This window comes from Sus scrofa, chromosome 11 (genome assembly GCF_054392235.1).
Source record: "Sus scrofa isolate SSC_HxYL_T2T_F1_AM1 chromosome 11, Sscrofa_HxYL_maternal_Yorkshire_Landrace_v2.0, whole genome shotgun sequence".
In the NCBI taxonomy this organism is placed as follows: domain Eukaryota; kingdom Metazoa; phylum Chordata; class Mammalia; order Artiodactyla; family Suidae; genus Sus; species Sus scrofa.
The window spans coordinates 5291946-5314269 of NC_139393.1; the positions used below are offsets into that span (position 1 = coordinate 5291946).

Sequence of the window (22324 nt, forward strand, 5' to 3'; positions counted from 1 at the left end):
TAATGCTGCCTAAGCTTAGTGAAAATCCCCAAGAACACATACCACCAGGTAGACTTAACTCATTCTACTCACAAAATAGCTGACGGCCGCCTTGCAGAGCTGCACACGGGACGACACACACACCACCTCCCGAGGGCACGGCCGTGGTCAGCATCACCCGCGATGCCCAGGAGCCCGCCCTGCCGTTCCTGGGCCTGGGAAGCCCGGACCCTAGTGGACCAGACCTCCCAACTTCCTGACGAGCCAGGCCCGAAAATAAACACTGATGCAAGGGGCTGGGTGCACCAGCAGGCAGGTTCCAGCAAAATATTTCCTCTAACATCCGCCAGCCGCCCAGCACTTGCACGGAGCACGCCACTGCCCTTATTCTTCTCAATCTAAGAATTACCACTAGGGTCCTATCAGGTCTATCCCTGCCACGTCTTTACTTTCACATAAAGACCGTGATGCAATCACTAGTTTACATATGCTATTTACCTCTCGATTTAGCGATCCACCAACGGTTTTTTAACACCAAACTCAATGATCACAGCAACTGTGCGATCCGTTGAAGACACCGTCTTGGTGGAAGGCTGCAAGCCCCACTCCGCACACCCTCCAGCTCAGGGGTCCTGGCCCGAGATGTCCTAGCACGCGCGGAAAATCAGCACCAGGCCAGATGCAAGAGTGTAGACTGACAGCGCTGTATTCACAGAGCACAACCCTTCCCCACAAAAAAGGAACGAAAAAGCACTATTATCCCAAGTCCGGCCTCTCACACCTACCTGCTTGGAACAAAATGCCAGTACACACACCTGGGGGAGCCTTCCTGGCCCCCAGGATGAAGCAAGAGAGCACACCAGGCGAACACTCTCCCGGGCGACCCCAATCGCATCCACGCACCGTGGGCCCTGACCTCCCCGATGGCCCACGTGTCCTCCGTCACCCTTGCAGGTGCTGACAGAAGGCCCTTCCCCGCCCGGGCCTCAGGCCCCTAAACCTGGAAGGAAAACGGCACCAACCCTTTATGGGGTGGCTACGAACTGGCAGAGCTGAAGCCTCTGCCAAAGCACCTGGCAGAGCCTTGTCCACAAGCTGGTGTCCACGACACGCTTCTCTTCCCTCCCTCCGCCTCAATTCCAAGGTTCGCAGGGGAAAAAGCTACTCCTATTAGCCGCCCCCACCCCACCCCCAAAGCCAGACAACAGGCAGAACCACGACCCGGAGTGGGGGCTGGGAGGAGGGGTAGGCGGGAGTCCGCCTCCGGCCCAGTCCCGACTGCGAAGGCGAGGGGCAGGCTCGGCCATCTGTCGCCGATGAGCGGTTTTTTACTTAAAAGCGGACTCAACACTACAGTTAGATGTACCGTGGGGGAAAACCGCCACCAAGCCGAAAATTCGCCACTCGACTCCGAGGACGTTCACAGAAGGGCTCTCCAACATCACCCCTGAGGATTTTGCTGAAGGCTGACAAACCCTATCATGTCAAGCAACAGTCAACCAGGCACCCCAAGATGAAGCTGAGCCTAGAGGAGGGACGGCTCCGGACAGCTTTGCAGCCCCGCACGTGGGAAACAGGACCCAACTGCAAGCAACAGTGCTGTACCGGATAAAGCGAAGAAATGCTGGCGTTCTCGGGCAAGCATGTCTGCTCTAAAGCTTTCATGGGCACCAGGTTCATTTGTTTTGTCTGAGAACACAACAAGCACAGAAGGAAGAAGACTTTCTGGCTGTTCTGCCTCCCTATTTGTAACCTAGATACCATTAGTTCAGGCTCAGTACCTAGTTCTACGAATTCATGACCCTCCTGATGAAAGGAGCCACAAGGTGAGTAAACGTTTTATTTGAAAAAGTAACAAATAACTGAGCTGCTGAGAAAATAAGGAATCTAGAGTTCCCATCGTGGCGCAGTGGTTAACGAATCCGACTGGGAACCATGAGGTTGCGGGTTCGGTCCCTGGCCTTGCTCAGTGGGTTAACGATCCGGCGTTGCCGTGAGCTGTGGTGTAGGTTGCAGACGCGGCTCGGATCCTGCATTGCTGTGACTCTGGCGTAGGCCGGTGGCTCCAGCTCCAATTAGACCCCTAGCCTGGAAACCTCCATATGCCGAGGGAGTGGCCCAAGAAATGGCAAAAAGACAAAAAAAAAAAAAAAAAGAAAAGAAGGAATCTGCAGAAACCAAGAAAGTAGTGATAGGAGAACTCTGGGAGATGAGCAAGCACCACAGACAGACTTTACCTGGAGGGCACCTGCCAGCACCGTGACCCTTATGCCTCCTCTGACGGCCGGATGCAGCAAAGCACGGACACTGGTGCTGAGGCTGAGGGCCCACCCAAGACAGGAAGGCCTAAGAAGACCCCAGCACAACAGGGTCCCAGGAGGGCTATGTCTTCAGTAAGGGGCAACAAGACACAGCAAAGAAACCTGCCTGACTTGTCTTTGGCACGGAGGAGAGATGACAAATACCTTCCCAAGAGTCATAACCCCAAGTTGGTCCCCATGAAGGTTTGTGACCCAAATTCACACATGCTCTATGATCTTACAAACAAACAAACAAAACTCAGGTAGAAAATGTAATTCAGGGAGTTCCCATCATGGCTTAATGGTAATGAACCAAACTAGGATCCATGAGGATGCAAGTTCGATCCATGGCCTCGCTCAGTGGGTTAAGGATCCGGCACGGCTGTGAACTGTGGTGTGGGTCACAGACGTGGCTCGGATCTGGCATTACTGTGGCTGTGGTGTTGGCTTGCAGCTGTAGCTCTGATTTGGCCCGTAGCCTGGGAACGTCCACATGCCGGGGTGCTATGCCATGGGTGTAGCCCTAAAACAAACAAACAAACAAGAGAATATGAAATTCAAAGAGACCCCGAGTTGACAGTGCCCTCACCCCCCACAAACCAGAATTATAAATTCACTCCAGAAGACAAATTCAATCTACCCCATAATGAATCCGCCCAAATAAAACGTCAAGAGATTTGAGGTCACAATCAAAAATCACACATATACAACAACAGGGAAGCAAAGGACTATGAATAAAAGCCAGAAGCACAAACAGCAGGATGAGACTCAAGATATTAAATACCATAAGTATTTCAGATACGCTACAAAACAAACGCTTAACACGTGCCAAGAAATAACAAAGACTTGATTATAAGAACAAAGATGAGAACTTAAAGCCTAACCAGACTTTTTTAAAGAACCAAGCAAAACTTCTAAATATTACAATTGAAAGTAAAAAACTCAATGGTAACTATGGAGTCAGTAAACAGAACAAAGGACATGTCGTTACCCGTGTCCAAACCTACAGGATGCCCACCAAGAGGGACCTGAAAACTCCGGACTCGAGGGCACTATGATGTGTCAACGCAGCTTCCTCAGCTGTGGCAACTGTGCCATCTGGGGGTGCTGACAACAGGGAGGTGGGGAGGGGCGGGGCGGGGGGGGGGAACACACACCTGTACTTCCCCTCAATTTTGCCGTAAAACTAAAACTGCTCAGGAAAAAAAAAAAAAAAACCCAAGAGTCTTAAATAAATCATCGGCGGGGGGGAACTCAATGTTTGCTTGAGAAATAAGGTTAATATTGCTGATACACTTTATATAATGCTATATAATGCTACTAATTGAAACTAAATTTTTTTAGAAATAGGGAGCACTGTTTCACAGGAGAAAACGCAGGCAGACTGGCTCCACTGTGGAGCTCCGAGAGCGCCCTTTCTCCGTCAGCTTACACCGTGTTCTTGACACCTCAGCACCTCCCACCCCCACGTTCCCCGCAGGGTGCGACGCTACTGGCTCTTCCAGTCTTCCAGAAACGGGAAGGATGAACAGCCGCCCCGGCTGTGCCAGGGCCGACGTTAACCAAGTTCTGGATGAAAGCGGAGCAGCACCTCTGCAGAAAGAGTCCCGCGGAGGAGCCAAGGCCTCCTCAACCTGCCTCTCGCGGTCCCTGCAACGCTGGGGAACCAACTGCTGCTCTTTCATGCCGAGAAGAACCAGCCAAGAGAACGAAGAGGCAGCTCGAAGTGCAAGGATACCTTTCATTTATTGATACGGGTGCCCGTGTTGTGAAGATACCATCTGCAAACAAGGAAAAAGAAAACCACTTGGGGGACGACTGCTCCTGGTTAAACCACGTGTACACAGTCGACCCGGAAAGCACACATCCGACTGCCCCGTGGTCTGCCCTCATGAGAAAGAAGCAATTACACAACAGCAAACTGACACCCGGGACTGTTTTCGGGAGAGTAAATTAAGGAAATTGCCTCCACGGTCTAAAGCTAGACTGGGGATCTTAAAAAGAAAAAGCTAACTATTTTGAAAAGCTAATTATGTTCAGTATATACCGCTGAAGAAAACAGTGAACTGAATACATTTCAGCAAGAAATAAAAAAAGGTGAAAATGCTGAAGAATGAACATCTCATGCAGAAAGTGTCCTGAGCAAGAACGCCGACGTGCCAGAGGGTGTGTGGGAAGGGGTTCCGGGATGGGCGCGGACAGAACCCCGAGGACGCTCAGGTCCTTCCAGCACCCGGTCGGGCACCCCCAGCGAGCTGCCCACACAGCCCCCGCGCACTTCGGCTCAGGTCTAGTTACTTACGGCACCGAATGCAGAGCAAGTGCTGCGCAAACAGTTGCCAGCATGCAGCCACTTCAAGCCGTGCTTTTTGGAACGTTTCGGGATTTTTTCCCCCAAATACCTTCAGTCCTTGGACTTGGAACCCACGGATACGGAGGGTCGCTTTCCCTTCTTTAAACTAGTTTGTGTTTAATACAAATATGAGAAAATGTAATATTTTCCCCCACTTCTGCGTTTCCAGTCATATCTTAGAAGCCAGCACTCATCGTTCCAAGTTTAATACTGAAAAGGGTCAGACCAGGTCGGAAGCCAGAGTAGAGCTGCCAAAGGCGGCAGGAAAGGCTTCCTGAAGATCAAAGCAGGACCCAAGAAAAGTTCTGGAGGCGCAGGAAGAGCCGCCGTGAGGATGTGGCCGCGCCGAAGCGCGACTGTGAGCAGTCAGGGAGGCCCCCGAGCAAGACCACGGGAGAGACCAGCCTCCAGCTCCCAAACAAGAAACCGGAGCAGAAACGAAGGCCAACGGCCCCCGCACCCCTGGAAACCAGATCAAAGACAACACACATGCTTGCGAAAGCACGAGCCATTTCCATACCCGGAGCTGCGGGCATCATCAAACAGGCTCCTGCCGCCAAAGACGCCCTTCAGGAAGTGCCTGGGCAGAAACGCTGGAGAACTTGGCTTTTAAACTGTCACACTCGTGAGTGGAGGTGAGATCAATCCAGTGGATCACAACCTTCTCCTGCTCCTTTTTTTTTGGGGGGGGGGGGGTGGCTGTGCCTGAGGCATACAAAAGTTCCCAAGCCAGGATTCGAACCCATGCCACAGCAGCAAACCACGCCACAGCAGTGACAAGGTGGGATCCTTACCCCCCTGAGCTACCAGGGAACTCCCCCCACCGTTTTCTGGTTCAATAAAACAGATGGGATTTTATACCTCTCCCTACCAAGAGTAAATGATGCTTATATAGGTCTGCCGAACCTCTTTCTCCCTATGGGCTGAAATCAAAAATGTTTTGATAAACATAAGAAAGGGTAAAGAAAAACGGCCAATCCAAGTACACTGAATCAAAATGAGCTTTTCATGACACACAGGCAGAAAATTAGTAAAAGATAAATCTAAGATGACAAAGGCGAGAACAGCTACCCAACTGCTGTGTGACAGCACGTTTGCGCTGCGGGAGGACCTGAGAGCCGGAGAATTTGGAAAGGCGCCACAAACAGATGGAACCAACAGAGCCAAGCCGTGGCTCCGCCATCAGAGGGATTTTCGGGCGGTGAAGCGAGAGCCTGGAGGCACAGGAGGGCCCGGGGCTCTCACACGGGCCACTCGGCAGGGCCCCACCGCCCACTCCCCTCACAGCCCGGCCGGGAGCCCAGACTTGCGGCACCTGCAGAAAATCAAAACCCGTGCGTCTAGCAGCAACACACAACCACGTTCAAGGTGGGGATTTAGGGCAGATGTGCCCGCCTCTGCGCTCCCACTTCCCCAAATCTCCAACCCTGGGCAAAGAGCAGCCCCATGGGGGCCTGTTTCTAGACGCCCAGAGGACGCGCAGAGGGCCGGCTGGAGCAAAGGCTGCCAGGATGCAGCTCCTTGGGCCCCTCCTCCTCCCGCCCCAGGCGAACCCCTCCACAAAGTGCCACCCCACAGTAACACAGGAAGCGTCTGGGGTCCCCGTGACGTGCAGCCATCCTCAGAAACGGAGGCCCTCACAGTGGAGGTTTAGCTCGGCACAAAGTACAAAGGGTTCTCAGCTGGCCCAGGCCCAAGCCGGGCACCCCACAGAGGGAGCGGGGTCAGCAGCGCGGGGAGGCAGGATGCTGCCTCTGGGGGGAATCAAAGGCCAGCTCGGGCCACCACGGGCCTGAAGGGCCTTGCCCGTGATGACACAGCTCTTCTGAAAGCCACCAATTTCTTTTCGATGGGAGGTGTGTACAGGTCAGCGCGCCCACCTCCTCCCTGCTGACCACCCCCCCAAATCCTCAACCCACCAGGCAGGAGGACTTCGGCCAGGTTTTTCAAGTTTTCAAGCTTTGGTTGCACCTTACCTACAACCCCCCAAAAAAGGGCAAGATTTGGTTTTCACAGCATCTCTGCATGCCTTTCAACAGAGGGATTCTTCTGTTTTGCCAAATTACAAAAGAATTCTTCCCAGAAGAAATTAAAGTAGCTTACTTTCTCCTTTCATCAACAGGCAACACGGAAGCGCATATTAAACACGGAAAACTCCTCATCAGAGTAATTCGGGGAAACTCAATTCTATGACTAATCACTGGCCAAACGCTAAAAATTTAAACTTACTCAGAGGTCGGCACTTATGTAATCCTTTTCACCCAACAGTGACACATACACAAACATACCACGCAAGAAACAGAAGCTAGAAAAGAGCTACATATCTGCATCATTGCTGTAAATCAATGACAAATGACCAAACCAAAAACAACAGGCATGAAATTCAGATACCCACTAGAAACTCAATGGTCCTATCGGACAGGTGCTAAATACTACAACCTTCAAATTATTTGATCTAATATCTCCAGTGAAAAGTTTGGTTATCTAATTTATGGCTAAATATGTGTTACTTATACAGAATATTTACATGAAACAAATAAAAGACGACACAGATTCACTTTAAATCACTGGAAAACTGTTGCACTCACCTGGAGCCAATAACCAAAAAGCCCATGCTTTTGACCTGTGTGTGACCAGGAGACAATGAATTACTGAAAAAAATCTCATTAATTTACCTCTGTCATTGTAACAGCAGTGATGCTGGGCTTAGCAAGAATTACTCTGGAAAACCTTCACAGTAACCTTAGTAACAGCATCAAAAAGAAAATCCTCAAGCAGGAGCAACATACTTAACAAAACGATTTGAGGGGGCACAAGGAATTTTACAAACCCCCCTCTTCTACCAATACAAACCTTTATCCAAACAATTCACAAAATACTTTCACGGGTGGTTAAACATTTAAAACACAACCATGAGAGTTCCCTGGTGGCCCAGGGGTGAAGGCGTCAGCATGGTCGCTGCTGTGGCACTGGCCTGGGAACTTCCACATCCACAGGTGCAGCCAAAAAGACCCCAAAACACAACCACAGCCGACCTCCACCACTGGCACCGTACTTACAACCAAAAGAAGGGCGAGACTTGGTTCTCGCAGCATCTCTGCCTGCTTTTCAGCACAGAGATGCACCTGCTTAGCCAAATTGCAAGAAACGGTTGGTCATTTCAAGCCCTTTCTACCACATTCTTGGCATTTTTACATTCCTTGTTACCAAGTAATGTCTCAGTTCTATTTAAAAAAAAACGGAGCCCTGGACTCCTTTATTTTTTTTTTTTATTTTTTATTTTTTTTGTCTTTTTGCTATTTCTTTGGGCCGCTCCGCAGCATATGGAGGTTCCCAGGCTAGGGGTCTAATCGAAGCTGTAGCCACTGGCCTACACCAGAGCCACAGCAACGCGGGATCCGAGCCACGTCTGCAACCTACACCACAGCTCATGGCAATGTCAGATCCTTAACCCACTGAGCAAGGGCAGGGACCGAACCCGCAACGTCATGGTTCCTAGTCGGATTCGTTAACCACTGCGCCACGACGGGAACTCCCCTGGACTCCTTTAGACACTTGATCTGGATGACGGATCGCGGTGGTGCCTGATCAGAAAACATGCGCTCGATGCTTTTCCGCTTACAAAAACATCAACACCTCTATCTTCCCCAAGTCCTGGGTTACAGTAAGTGAACTACGTGAAAGTCCCTCACACCCGAGGGAAGAAAATCACCCTGCAGCTACGAGGCACGGCTGGGGTGAAGCGAAGCCAAACCTCCGGACATGACTGACGTCATGATTCTGTTGCTATGACAACAGATTCCTGATTCCTGATTCTAGGGACTAACTGTAATCAAAACCGTCGTCAAACTTAAACAGTTGTGTCAGATACAGAGAGGAACTGACTGACGGCCGTCAGCACCACGTGGAGTCACGTCCCAAACATCCCCGAGGCGGAAAGACGCCACAGGAAGGATGAGCAGCAAGTTCCAGGGGTCGGTCCCTCCCCCGGAACCACCCAGCTGAAAAACCCATCAGCATCAACTCGGTCACAACACTCACAACCAGGGGTTGTAAAACTGCCCAAAAACCTGAACACTAACTCGTTTTATGAAACCAGCATTATCCTAACGCTCAAGCCAGACTATCTACAGACCAATATTCCTTATGAATATAAATGCAAAAACCTCAAAAAACACAAGCAAACCATAACAGCAACATATTAAAAGGATTACTGACCATGGCCAGGTGGGATAAACAGCCAGAATAAGGAACTTCTACAGGAGTTCCTGCTGTGGCACAATGGGATCAGGGCTGTCTGTGCAGCAGGTTCGATCCCCAGCCCGGCACAGTGGATTAAAGGATCTGGTATTGCTGCAGCTGCGGCACAGGTTGCAACTGTGGCTCAGATCTGATCCCCGGTCCAGGAACTCCGTATGCCACAGGGAGTCCAAAAAAGAAAAAAAAGCAAGAAAAAAAAGAACGTCTACAACTCAAGAACAAAAAAACAGCCCAATTAAAAAATGGAGAGGTGACTTGAATTGACATTTCTCCAAAGATATACCAGTGGCAAAATAAGTACATTTCAAGATGCTCAGTATCACCACTCATTAGGAAAATGGCAATCAAAATCCCTAGGTACCACTTCACCTCCATCAGGATGGCCAGAAACGGGGGTGGGGGGGTGGATGGAAAATAACAAGCATGGTGAGGTTGTGAGGTAATCTGGAAGGCCCTCAAAACCTTAAGCATGGCCTTACCATACGGCTCAACAACTTCAATCCCAGGTACATATGCAAAGGATTTGAAAAGAAGAAATCAGACGATTATATGTCTATGTTCACACCTTTAGTCCTAGTAGCCACAAAATGGAAAAAACTCCAAATATCCATTAAAAAATGAACCAACAACCACTATGGAGAACAGTATGGAGGTACCTTAGAAAACTATACATAGAACTTCCATATGACCCAGAAACCCCACTCTTGGGCACATACCCAGACAAAACTTTCCTTGAAAAAGACACAGGGACCCACATGTTCACTGCAGCACTGTTCACAATAGCCAAGACATGGAAACAACCTAAATGTCCATAGACAGATGACTGGATTAGGAAGATGTGGTATAGATACACAACGGAATACTACTCAGCCCTAAAAAAGAACAAACTAACGCCATCTGCAGCAACATGGATGGAACCAGAGTCTCTCATAGTGAATGAAGTAAGTCAGAAAGACAAATACCATACGATATCACTTATATCTGGAATATAATATATGGCACAAATGAACCTTTCCACAGAAAAGAAAATCACAGACTTGGACAACAGACTTGTGGTTGCCAAGGGGGAGGGAGAGGGAGTGGGATGGACTGGGAATTTGGGGTTAATAGATGCAAACTATTGCCTCTGGAATGGATAAGCAATGAGATCCTGCTGTATAGCACTGGAAACTATATCTAGTCACTCACAATGGGGCATGACAATGTGAGAAAAAAGAACCTGTACATGTATGTGCGACTGGGTCACCTTGCTGAATAGCAGAAAATTGACAGAACACTGTAAACCAGCTATAATGGAAAAAAATAAAAATCATTATTAAAAAAAGGGAGATGAATGAACAAGTGTGGAAAGACATAACGGAAATGGAAAGCAGTGATTCATGTGATTCACGCCGCAACATGGGTGAGCTCTGAAAACATCACGCTAAGTGAAAGCAGCCAGACGCAAGAGGACAAGTAGTGTACAATTCCACTTATGTGCAATGTCCACACGACAGGGAAACTGACAGAAGACAGAAAGCAGACTCTCAAGCAAAGTCTGCAGACAGGGAGAAGAGGGTGTTATTACTGGAGGGCTACAGAGCTGCTGGTTCGGGTGATGAGAAAGTTTTGGAATTAGTGGTGACAGCTGCCTAACATGGCGAATGTAATTAATGGTGCTGAAATCTACACTTAAAATCAGTTAAAAGAGCCAATTATATATAGATAAAACCCACAATTTAAACAAAGAAAAAGACCGCGTGATCCAAGGTCAAGGATGTCTCACTGGGATTTTAGGAGTTAATAAATGTGCTTCCTTCCCCACCATCGTTTTTTCTGGAAAGCCAGTCACTGGCTGAAATCCATCAATTCTCGGGTAAAATACATAGCTGCAGGAATCAGCGAGGGCCAGATGTTGCTTATTCAGTATCACAAACCCTAAAAGATATGATAATCCTTGAAGCAAACAACACCGGCATGCCACTGCTTTGATTCAGCAAGCTACAACGGTGCAAAACAAAGACACCAGAAAAATGCTGGGGGGCACCCATGTCTGTGACCAGATCTGGGGTAAGGAGTAGGTGGCCAGCGGCTGGAACAGCAGGAAGCTGAATGACACCCAGTGTTTGTGAGTGGCCCTTCTTGAAAACTGCAGTTAAAATTCCTCCTTCAAAATAAACACAGATGTACTTTTTTTTTTTTTTTTGCAGATGTACGTATTTTTGAGCCCATTTATTTTACTTTACTTAGGGCTGTACCTGCAGTATATGGAAGTTCTGGGGCTAGAGGCTGAGTCAGACTTGCAGCTGCCAGTCTACACCACAGCCACAGCAACCCCAGATCCAAGCCGCATCGGCAACCCACACTGCTTCTTGTGGCAAATCCAGATTCTTTAACCCACTGAGCTAGGCTGGGGATTGAACCCACATCCTCATGCATACTAGACAGGCTCATAACCTGCTGAGCCAGAATGAGAACTCCATAGACGTACGTATTTTAAATACAACTGGAACACAGTTTTCAGGAGGCAGGGGGTAATGAGCCTGTCACCTGAGTTTGAGTGACGTGACAAAGGAGGGAGGCACTCCAGGCATCGGGAACAAGCAAGGAGAAGAGCAGGGACCTGGGATGCGGACAGAGTTTGAGCCCGAGCCTGGCCCCACTTCACAGCCACAGACAAGTCACTGTCCCAGCCTCAGTTGGCCCACCTTCCACCACCGGGAACCATCCACTCGGCCAGGCTTACGGGTGTGGAGACCCAGTGAGAGTGAAACGCCACTGGGTGAAGGTACTAGAAGCATCAGCCACTTAAATTTTCCTGAGTGATCATTTTACCAAACTGACTGATACAAGAGAAAATTCCAAGAGAAGGCAGCGAAGTAGTCAATGAATTTATTACACTTATAACTGGACAATGATCATCATAACCCAGTTTTATAGCATTTTGTGCTTTGTTTTTCAAGCCACTGTGTAAGTAGAAGGAAAACACACAGACCTTTAATCTCTCCCAAAGTCTGAGGTTAGCTCCCCCTGGAGACTTGTAATAAATACAAGAACAAGCAGCAAATCCTTCTGTGTGCCTTGTGTAAAACTTGACTGAATAAGCACGGCATGCCCACACGCTTTTGAAAACAACACAGAGTGCAGAGGATAGAAAGCAAACCGAAGTGTCACCTGCCACTCCCTGGCTCCTGTTCCTTTCCCCAGAGACCCAGCCGCCAACTGAGTGCTTTGGGTTTTAGGGATTATTATCACAACTGTAAGTAACATATCTCACCAAGAGCCTTGAAATCTGCTCTGCAAGATGAGAACCGGGCACACTCCTACCCGCCGCTCCCACGGCACCTCCGAACTCTCACTCCCAGTTCCGGGCCGGACCCTGGGTCAGAGCCCCCATCCCTCTGTATCTACATCTGCCCCTAGATTGAGCAATTTCAAACCCTATGCAAGTTCCCGCCATAAACCCCATTTCCCCGTCCGCCCTCCTCTCCTTCCCCACAGGCCAGGACTTGTTTACCCACTCAGGTGCCACCGCCACTAGCTTCTGTCATTATAACCACACCTGCCACGTTCCACTCCAAGCAGGCACTAACAGAGCAGCCTGGAGGCGGAGAACGCTCTCGAAGCAGCTTGACTCTGAGGGAGACAGGGAGGGATGCTGCTAACTGCCCCGTGAGAAAAGGTCAGTTACGTGCCCCCAAAACCGAAGAAAATATCGCCACTCCAACAAAAAGCGGTTCAGGAAAGCCGCGGAGGAAAAGGAGGCGGCGGAGGACCAGAACCACGGCCCTCGGTCAGTCAACCGGCAGCTGCCAAGTTTCCCGCTGCCTTGCCAGCTCCGGAGTTTCTTGAAGTGTCTGGAAGTGCTGGTGAATGAAAGGCGATCGGGGCCCCGGCTGGGAATCCTGCGCGTGTGTCCCCAGGAGCCGGCTCCAAGTTCCAGGGCGCAGGGAGGCAGGTCCACAGGGGCAGGGATGCGGCCGAGGGCCCCACCCTCGGCTCTACCGGCCTCTCAGCCCCCAGGGAAAAGGTGACCAGGTGTTACACCCCTCAGGGTGAAACCTGGCAGGCCGGCCCCGCGGCTGTGACCAGGAAGAGAGACGGGCCCAGCAGCTAGCCGCTCTTCCAAACGCACTGAGCTCGGCCATCGCCATGGTGACGCGTCGCGGCCACGCCCCAACCAGGAACTGCAGATCCCAAATCCACGCTTCCGAGGGGCTCGCCGGGGAAGACTCGGGTCTGTTGCCCTGGCCTTTTTAATCCTCTGGGGTTCCCCAAAAGGGCCTGGGCCACGGGCAGCACCGTTGACCCTCTAGCTCTGCGGTAGTTTAATAAACTCAGCACAACAGCACTCACCGCACGCACGCAGACACAGCTGTCACTGCCACAGACATGGCTGGAGAAGCGGCTCTCCACGTGCTCGGCCGGGCCGCAGAGTCCTTTATGACAGATTTCTTGTAAAACAAGAGTTTTTATTTTCACGAGTATAACACGACTTCAAGTGGTCTCCTCTCTCCAGAATGCAAATGTTGTCTAAATCATATGAAAAGCTTTGTGAATAAACATCTACAGTGATGCAAGGAGAACCTCCAGTGTTAAATCAGCCTCATCACTGACCCAGCCTGTGCCAGGGCAGTTTCACTCAGACCACTGTTCCCTGCAATAATTTCCAATGTCTTCTTAAGTATTCATATAGAAACATAAAAAGAAATTTACAGATTATGTGTTTCAGAAAAAAATTTCAAATTCTGTCCTTACACAAACATTTTATGAGCCACACATTATGACTGAACTGCGTCTCCAGTCAGATCAAAGGGAGTAAGGAAGTTCCCTTTACAGAGTTACTAAGGATCCACAGGACAGAACCTGGCGAGAGACAACAAACGGGCAAGTTTTTTGTTTTGTTTTGTTTTTGCTTTTCAGGGCCGCACCCAAGGCATACGGAGGTTCCCACGCTAGGGGTTGAATCTGAGCTGCAGCTGCCAGCCTACACCGGAGCCACAGCAACGCCAGATCCAAGTCATGTCTGCGACCTACAGCACCACTCGTGGCAACACCGGATCCTTAACCCACTGAGCAAGGCCAGGGATCGGACCGCCATGGTTGTGGATCCTGGTCAGGTTCATTAACTGCTGAGGCACAGTCGGAACTCCCAGGGAAGTGTTTTGATCAAAAGCAATTCAATTTCTAAAATTTCTTTAGCACATGCGGCTTGCCATCTAGACCCAGCTTCTGTTATACTTTTTTTTTTTTGGTCTTTTTAGGGCCACACCCATGGCATATGGAACTTCCCATGCTAGGGGCTGAACTGGAGCCGGGACTTTGACCTACACCACAGCTCACAACACCACCAGATCCCTGACCCACCGAGCCAGGCCCGGGATCGAACCTGTGTCCTCACAGATACTATGTCAGGTTCTTTACCCAATGAACCACAATGAGAACTCCTCTTCTGTTACATTCTGAAACTGCCCCAGGAAAGCAGAGAACAGGCCATCCTTTCCATCCGAGAGGAGGGGCAATTAGAGTCCCGTGAGTCCAGGGCAAGGACGCACACACCTGCCCGGGAACACGGCACACTCAGAGTCTCCGAAGAGGGACTACCTCTCTCTGCAGGTCCCCTGGAGGCTCTCCCACCACCAACGGCACTCTCGCAACCCCTTCACTCAAAACAATAGTCACCCGAGGAAGCCTGCGACCGAAACCACCCCAAGAAATGATCCTTCTAATTCCTTGAGAGAACGAAGGAACTGGAACCCATGTGTTAATCAGGCCAGAGATTTGATCTCAGTAGTGTGCATGAAGGCTGTTACAACAAATGAGGCTTTAAAATCACTTTCACAAAGAAAAGAATAGGTCGGAAATCAGTGATTTATGACGTGGGGATATCAGCAAACAAGCCAACAAAAACCAATGGTCAATAGTATAAAATAAGAAATGCTGCCCAGCCAAGCATCTGCAGGGCGAAAAGGTGCTGTGCGGAGGGACGCACTTGAACCAAAGGAGAGACGATGTGCTCTCCGAACCGCCGGGGTCACAGAAGCAAGAAGGAAATGCTGACGTAAACGACACCCGCGAACAACCTCGACGTGAAGACCATTATGTCGTAGCGAGAACGTGAAAACATTCACATTTTTCACCTCAAATCTCTATGTGTGACAACATTTATAAATTAAACATAGGGAGGCACAGGACCTGTGGTGCAGGTCACAGGCGCGGCTCGGACCCCGCGTGGCTGTGGCTGTGGTGTAGGCGGCAGCTACAGCTCCAGTTCGACCCCTAGCCTGGGAACGTTCATATGCCAAAAAAAAAAAAAAAGTAACCCTTTATTATACCAGCTAATCCCTAAACATTTACATATACAAACACTAAGTATTAAGGTCTAGGAAACATACAAATGATCAGACCTCTGCTGTCTTCTAGGCAGGACACAGACGCAGAGCAACAGTGCTGCGGGGAGCAAGCCGGGGAGGGGGCCAGGGACACATGCTGCCTTCATGCTGAGCTGGGGAGATGCCCCACCCGGAACGCAGGAGCTTTGTTTCCACAGGGCTGCCTCCTTCTAGCATTCCAGCAGATTCCACCTAGAATTCTTCCAGCTAGAGGCCTGGGCTAGGGAGGGGCGATGTCACCGGAGGCCTGCTCCCAGCCCGGGTCACCGCAAAGAGCAACCATGAAGAGCGGGCGAGCACCCGGCCGCCATGGGATCCTGCAAGGACACTTAGGTGTGCCTGTGGCGGGCCACCTACGAGGGCCCCTAGGACAAAGTGAGCTGTGGACTGGATGGTCCAGATCCTCAGGGAACACCCAGCCTGAAAAAGGAGAACCGCGAGCCACAATATCTGCATCATACGATGAGAGCTGGGATTGGCCTCCAACTAACCTGGGAGTTTAAAGTGGGTGGGAGCCCAGAAGCCAGGCAGGTCCAGAGATGCTGTGACTGCGGCCGCCGGGGGTGGGGGGGGGGTGGCCACGGTGCCACCATACTACTCGTCTACCTTCTGTGCTCACTTTTCTGTAAGGAAAAAGTCTAGGCTTGGTTAAAACAAAATGCAAAACATGATGAACCGCCGAGTAAGTGAAACCAACCACCGCAGCAGTTCAGAAAGTGGCGTCCCGGGGACATCACAAGGAACATGTTCCAGACCAGGCGAGAATCGGCCTCAGTGAGACGGTCCCTGTCTGAGAAGCCACCGCGAACCCATCCCGCGCTGCGCCCGATTCAAGCCCGCCCCTCACGTGTGGGCGGGGCCTGTGACTTGCTCCAGCCAAGAGAAAATGCCAAGGGCGCCGGGATGGCAGAGCGGTGCTTGGAGAGGCCTGGGCATTGCTCGCAGGCTTGTTCACCAGCTCACCAACTGACACCTTATTCTTTACAGTTTGCTCGGAACGCACACATACCTCTCTTCATTACTGTTAACATTTGGCAGGACTTTTCCCAGGGTGATGATTTCTTTCGCAAACAAGTGCAGCATGCAGCACAAAGCACAATATTTAAGGAGTTCCCTGGTGGCTTAACAGGTTAAGGAGCTGGCGCTGTCACTGCTGTGGCCTGGGTTCAGTCCCTACCTGGCCAGGGAACTTCTGCATGCTGTGGGCACAGCCAAAAAAAACAAAAACAAAACAAAACAAAACAATGACTGTGATTATCACATCAACTGTACCTGATGATAAAACCTTCAGGTAAGACTCCATCACGATCCTCAAAAGGAGGAAAAGAGCGACAAGAGGGAGAAAGACTCATCAGAAGCACGGCGGCGCAGCGTCGTACTGACACCTCGTTCTAAAACCCAGCACTGAAGGCACTTTCTCTGCCTCTCTAGGAAGAACTACACCTCAACTCCAGCGAAGGAGAGAAAATTCTTTATAGAAAAATGCCTGCTAGTCAACAGGGAAGGAGTAACACGATCAGAAAAACACCACTTGGTAAAACCCCGAGGAGTGGAGGCGCCCTAGTCGTCAGTGGGGGAACGGGGAACAGGACGCAGGCAGAGCCCAGTCCTCCAATCACTCGGCAACTGCAGAGGGAAGGGAGTGACAAGTTTCCACGCTGAGGAATCAAACTCGGCGTCACTCCCAGTGACACAAGTGCCATCACCTTCCACGTGGCATGCCACACAAGGTCCATGACACCACTTACAAATGACGCTTGTCAAAAATGTCTCACCGCAGTCTAATCAGGCCCTAGGATCTACTCTCTATAGGAAATAGAAGGGATAGAGGAGCAAATTAAAGAAATGTGAGGGTCACTATATGAAACCACCTGTCTCGTCTGTTCAAAAAGTCAGTGTCAGAGACTGTTCTAGACTTAAAAGACTACCAACACAGGAGCTCCCGCTTGGCGCAACGCGATAGGTATCGGTGGTGTCTTCGAAGCCACCGGGACATGGGTTCAATCCCCGGCCTGACACACTGGGTTAGGGATCTGGCGTTGCCACAGCTGCAGCCTAGGTCAAGACTGCCTCTGATCTGATCCCTGGCCCAGGAGCTTCATATGCTGCAGGGCGGCCAAAAATGACAAAAGAACAAAAAGACTATACAGACAGAACAGCAAATGTAAAAGCATGACCTGTGATCAGACTGTCATTCAAAAAAAAAAAAAAAACAAACAAAAAAAAAAGCAAAAGACCACATAAGACATCTTTAAGCAAAGTGAGCAAATGGAATACATTCTAAATAGCAGACAGTATTAGAAAGCTGCTACGGCTCTTTGTGAGTGAGCAGGGCTGCCGGGCGGACGCCCACCCTGATTTTCAGATGACCCATCAGAGTCTGCTCCCTACTCAGTCATTCCTTAGAACACAATTTCTTCCTCAAGTGTGTAACTTTTAATCTAAAGGTTGACCTTTTTTTTCACTGGAACCCGAATTAGGAAAGAGGTAATAAGCATAATTCAAAACTACAGCGTTTCACTGTGGCTCAGCAGGTTGCCAACCTGACTAGCATCCTCGAGGATGCAGTGCCATCCCTGGCCTCAACCAGTGGATCAGGTTATCTGGCGTTGCCGTGAGCTGCGGTGGCAGATGAGGCTGGGGTCCCACATTGCTGTGGCTGTGGCACAGGCTGGCAGCAGCAGCTCTCATTCCACCCTAGCCAGGGCATTTCCAGATGCCTCAGGTGCGGTCCGAAAAAGCAAAGCAAAACTGCAAAGACAAGGCCCCTAGCTCCCAGCGGTTCACTTCCGTGCGGGTCAGATCCTTCCCGGTGTCTGGCCCTCCCCCTTTCCATCGCCCCGAAACTGCCTACATCGTGACTGGGGGATGTGCCCCTGCAGGAGCAAGGTAATGTGCAGACAAATCAGGAGCGGTGCTGTGTTATTAACACCTGGTTTTGCTGACACGGGGAACTCCTGACGGTGCTTCGGCAGCCAGCCGGCCACCAAACTGCAGGGTTCCTCGCAGACGCAGACGCCTGGAGTTGAGGAAAGGAACTAACAGTTGCTGAAGCGGACCCTGACATGCTCTCTTATTCACCCTCCTGGGAGCTGAGAGCAGTGTTTTGGACAAGCAGGTGAATGTGACAGTTCGGAAGGAAGACTGGAGCCGGCCCTCAGGAGGGGAGTCCAGCTCCCCCAGCTCCCTGTGTCTGTGACCCTGGGACAACTCTGCAGGCCAGCAGGGCCGTGCTGGTCTCATTCTAAGAGACACCCAGAGTTTCCGCCTCACTGAGTGAGCACGTGCAAAGGGCTTAGAATAAGGTCGGGCGCGCAGCAAGCACTGCGCAACGGTTACGCACACCCTTTCCGGCCCTTTTTATACACAAAATAACCCCAGGGCTCAAGGCAACAGGCCCACTAATAGCTGGCCGGGGGAACCTTGAGCGCAGGTCTGTGGCAAACACAGAGCTCCCCCTTTTCGTCACGCCTCCCTCCTAAATGCCACCTTCTCCTCGAGTAGCTATCCAGGGTGAGATACCCCCCAGTGAGTCTCCTCCCCGAAGAATGAAGAATGCGGGTGGCAGAGGACATGAAATTCCTGGCCCTCCCCTCCCCATGTGGCAGGAGTAGCCCCCGTAAGTGAACCACACGCCCTGACTCTGCTGAACCAGAGCAACCCCCGTGCTACAAGCCACGGGCCGGCCTGGCTGCGGAGCTGAACTCACACACTGCCACTCGCAAAATGCACGCTGAGCGCCCGTCAACCGACTTGGGAAAAAAGACCCTAGGAAATGAATCTGTTAGTTGACGGCCTCCTGCACACCCACTTTCCTTCGACGCTTGTCATTCCAGTTGGGCAACTTTTCCGAAGGAAGGCCAAATTAATAATAACATAAACCAGTTCCCACGTAGCTTGAATCTAAATTACCACGTTCAGAAGTTCTCTGAGCGTGTGCGCATCACCGCGAAAGGCCGTGATCTCAGCGGGCGCTCCCCTGTACTATTTACTTGTCACTCTAAAGGGCTACTTGTCATACAGTCCTTTAACACCCAAACTCTGCAAACCCACAAGCCAAACTTTTGTTGTCAATAGAGAAAATGAGAAACCACTAAAATTAAAAAAACTGTCAACCAAGAACACTCAATCTGGCAACGCTTTCAAACTAAACATAAAACACAGACTTTCCCAGATCAGAAAAATAAAATAACCCCAACCATCTCTTGCTAGCAGCCCTGACTCACAAGAAATACTAAAGGAGGTTGTTCAGGCTGAACGCAAGTGACCTCAGACAGCAAGTCCAGCCCACAGGAGCGAAAAAACAGGACTCGTGACGGTTACCGTCTCACTACAAAGGACACACCATAAACACACGGTTTCTTTCTTCTCTTCGCTGATTTAAAAGCAACTGCATAAACTAAGACGCCTGCATGTAAAACATCACCGGGCACACACTCTCCGTAACTGTGACGCACAGATCACACATTTCCCCATAACGGCACCCAAGGGGTGGCAGCAAAGCTGCAATGGGCTTAGCAAACAGAGATGGCCAAGCACTAACTGGAGCAACCGGTGCTGTCCTTGTAACAGTGACAGATGCAGTACATATAAGACTAATGTCACACAAGGGGAAAAGGGAACGGGCCGCCAGAGGAGCAACGCTCCTGCACAGCCCTGGAATGAAGCTAGTATAAAGCTAAAGCTGATGCTGGCCAGCGAAGATTATATGGTAAAACCTAGAGCCAAAATATACAGAGAATATACACATATATATATGTATAATATGCATGTATTTTTAATTTGATTTGTATTTTATTTATTTATTTTTGCTTTTTAGGGCTGTACCCACCCATGGCATATGGAGGTTGCCAGGCTAGGGGTCCAATCAGAGCTACAGGTGCCCACCACACCACAGCCACGAGAGGGATCCAAGCAGAGTCTGCAACCTACAGCACAGCTCACGGCAATGCCGGATCCCTGACCCACTGAGCGCGGCCAGGGATCAAACCCGCATCCTCACGGATACTACTTAGATTTGCTTCCACTGCACCACAACGGGAACTCCCTAATTTTAGAAAATTTCCCCTGACTCCTGTCTTTTTTCCCCTCTATTCCTGTTCCCCCTTTATTGCTTTCTTTTGCATTAAGTGAATGTTGTCTCATGTAGGCTTTTCTTTCCCCCCTGCTTTTTAGGGCCACACTTTCAGCATGTGGAAGTTCCCAGGCTGGCGGTCAAATCAGAGCTGCAGCTGCTGGCCGACACCACAGCTCATGGCAACACCAGATCCTTAACCCATTGAGCAAGGCCAGGAATCAAACCCAAATCCTCATGGACACTAGTCGGGTTCTTAACCCACTGAGCCACAATGCAAACTCCAATGTAGTATTTTATTTTCATTATTGATCTTTCATTCATTCAAGCCCTTTAAGGACAAAAACTGGAACTTAAATGCAACTCGAGCGTCCGTGCATAACCCTACTTGACAAACATTCACTGATGCTGACCGTAAAAACGGACCCCACCGCCCACTGGTGTGCGGGATGAGCCGTGGCTCCCAGCAGAGACATCAGCAGGCCTTGCCCCCAGCACCTCAGAACGGGGACCTTGCTGGGAAAGAGGGTCTTTACAAGGGCAATGGAGTTGAAGGTCATTAGGGCGGGTCCTAACCCAGTTCGATGCGGACCTGCCCAGAGGGACGGCAATGGCAAGACGCAGGAACAGAGGGCAAGACGGCAGGAGAAGATGAGGGCGAAGCCTGGAGGGATGCAGCCGCACCCCAAAAACTGCCTGGGGACCCCGGCGCCAGGAGAGAGCCAGAGAGCGGCCCTCTCGGCCCTCCCCAGGCACCGCCCCCGCCCACCCCCTGCTGGTGGACCCTGCCCCCAGAGGTGTGAGACCGTAAACCTCCTTTATCTCAAACCACACAGTTTGGGGAAACTAAGACAACTGATGGTAAAGAAAATGAAAAGTGCCAACAGTACCGTAAAACCCGGCCTTTCCAACACGACGCGGCACTGATGACAACGACGGAGAATTGAAAAGAGCACAGCTGTGACCCAGAAGGAAGCAACTTAATGACAAAGAAAAATGTCCATCCCGCATTAAGTGAAAAGAGCAAGTTGCAAACAAATCTGCACAGTCCGCTGGGGGCAGGGTGATGACCAAACACAGACAACAGCGAGTGTCTGCCTGTGCCCGGGCCGCGTCCACCCACCCGCACCCCCACACACTCTGACAAGAAGTGAGTTCTTGGAGGAGGCTGCCCCCTCCCCTTTGCAGGAGATGGATTTTGCTCTTGGAGGAGGCTGCCCCCTCCTCTTTGCAGGAGATGGATTTTGCTCCTTCACACAATTCTGTACTTTTTAAAATAACAAATGGGGTTTTTTTTAACTTTTTAAAAATGAAGAAATAAAAGAAACTACTGTTTCCAAGGAAATTAAATGTCATAGTATTCTGTAACAATCCACAAAGCTAAACCTAAGTTTACTTCACTTTTAAGATCCTAATTTTCCTAATTCAAAACAATTCATTATTTACAAACTGCAAAGGCACATCAACCACCTCATTTCTCAAAGTGACCACGTCGTTTTATTTCAGCGTCAGTATTAACCAGTTTGTTTGCAAAAATGGCCAAAGGAAAACATAACACTTACCAACCATATCGTGTCTACCAGGAATTCCATCCTGGAGGTTTTACATTAAATGTCATTTCTCAGAGTTCCCCTTGTGGCTCAGCAGAAATGAATCTGACTAGCACCCAGGAGGACACAGATTCCACTCCTGGCCTCGCTCAGTGGGGTAAGGCTCTGGCGTTGCCATGAGCTGTGGTGCAGGTCACAGACATGGCTTGGATCTGGTGTTGCTGTGGCTGTGGTGTAGGCCAGTGGCTTTAGCTCCAATCTGACCCCTAACCTAGGAACCTCCATATGCCTCAGGTGCGGCCCTAAAAACACACACACACAAAATTTCATTTCTCACCTGGGCCACACCTACTCAGCCCAGCCTTCCCCCTGTCACGGCCCCACATGACACTCAGCCTCTGTCAACCAAAAACGGACCCAAATACCTCACCTCTTGT

General features: G+C 50.2%; 1 protein-coding gene across 1 annotated transcript in view; it reads right to left on the reverse strand.

Moving 5' to 3' along the window:
* The window catches only part of USP12 (ubiquitin specific peptidase 12), a 76705-nt gene that overhangs the window by 40302 nt on the left and 14079 nt on the right, over nucleotides 1-22324 (reverse strand). The gene's annotated exons all lie outside the window — the stretch shown is intronic.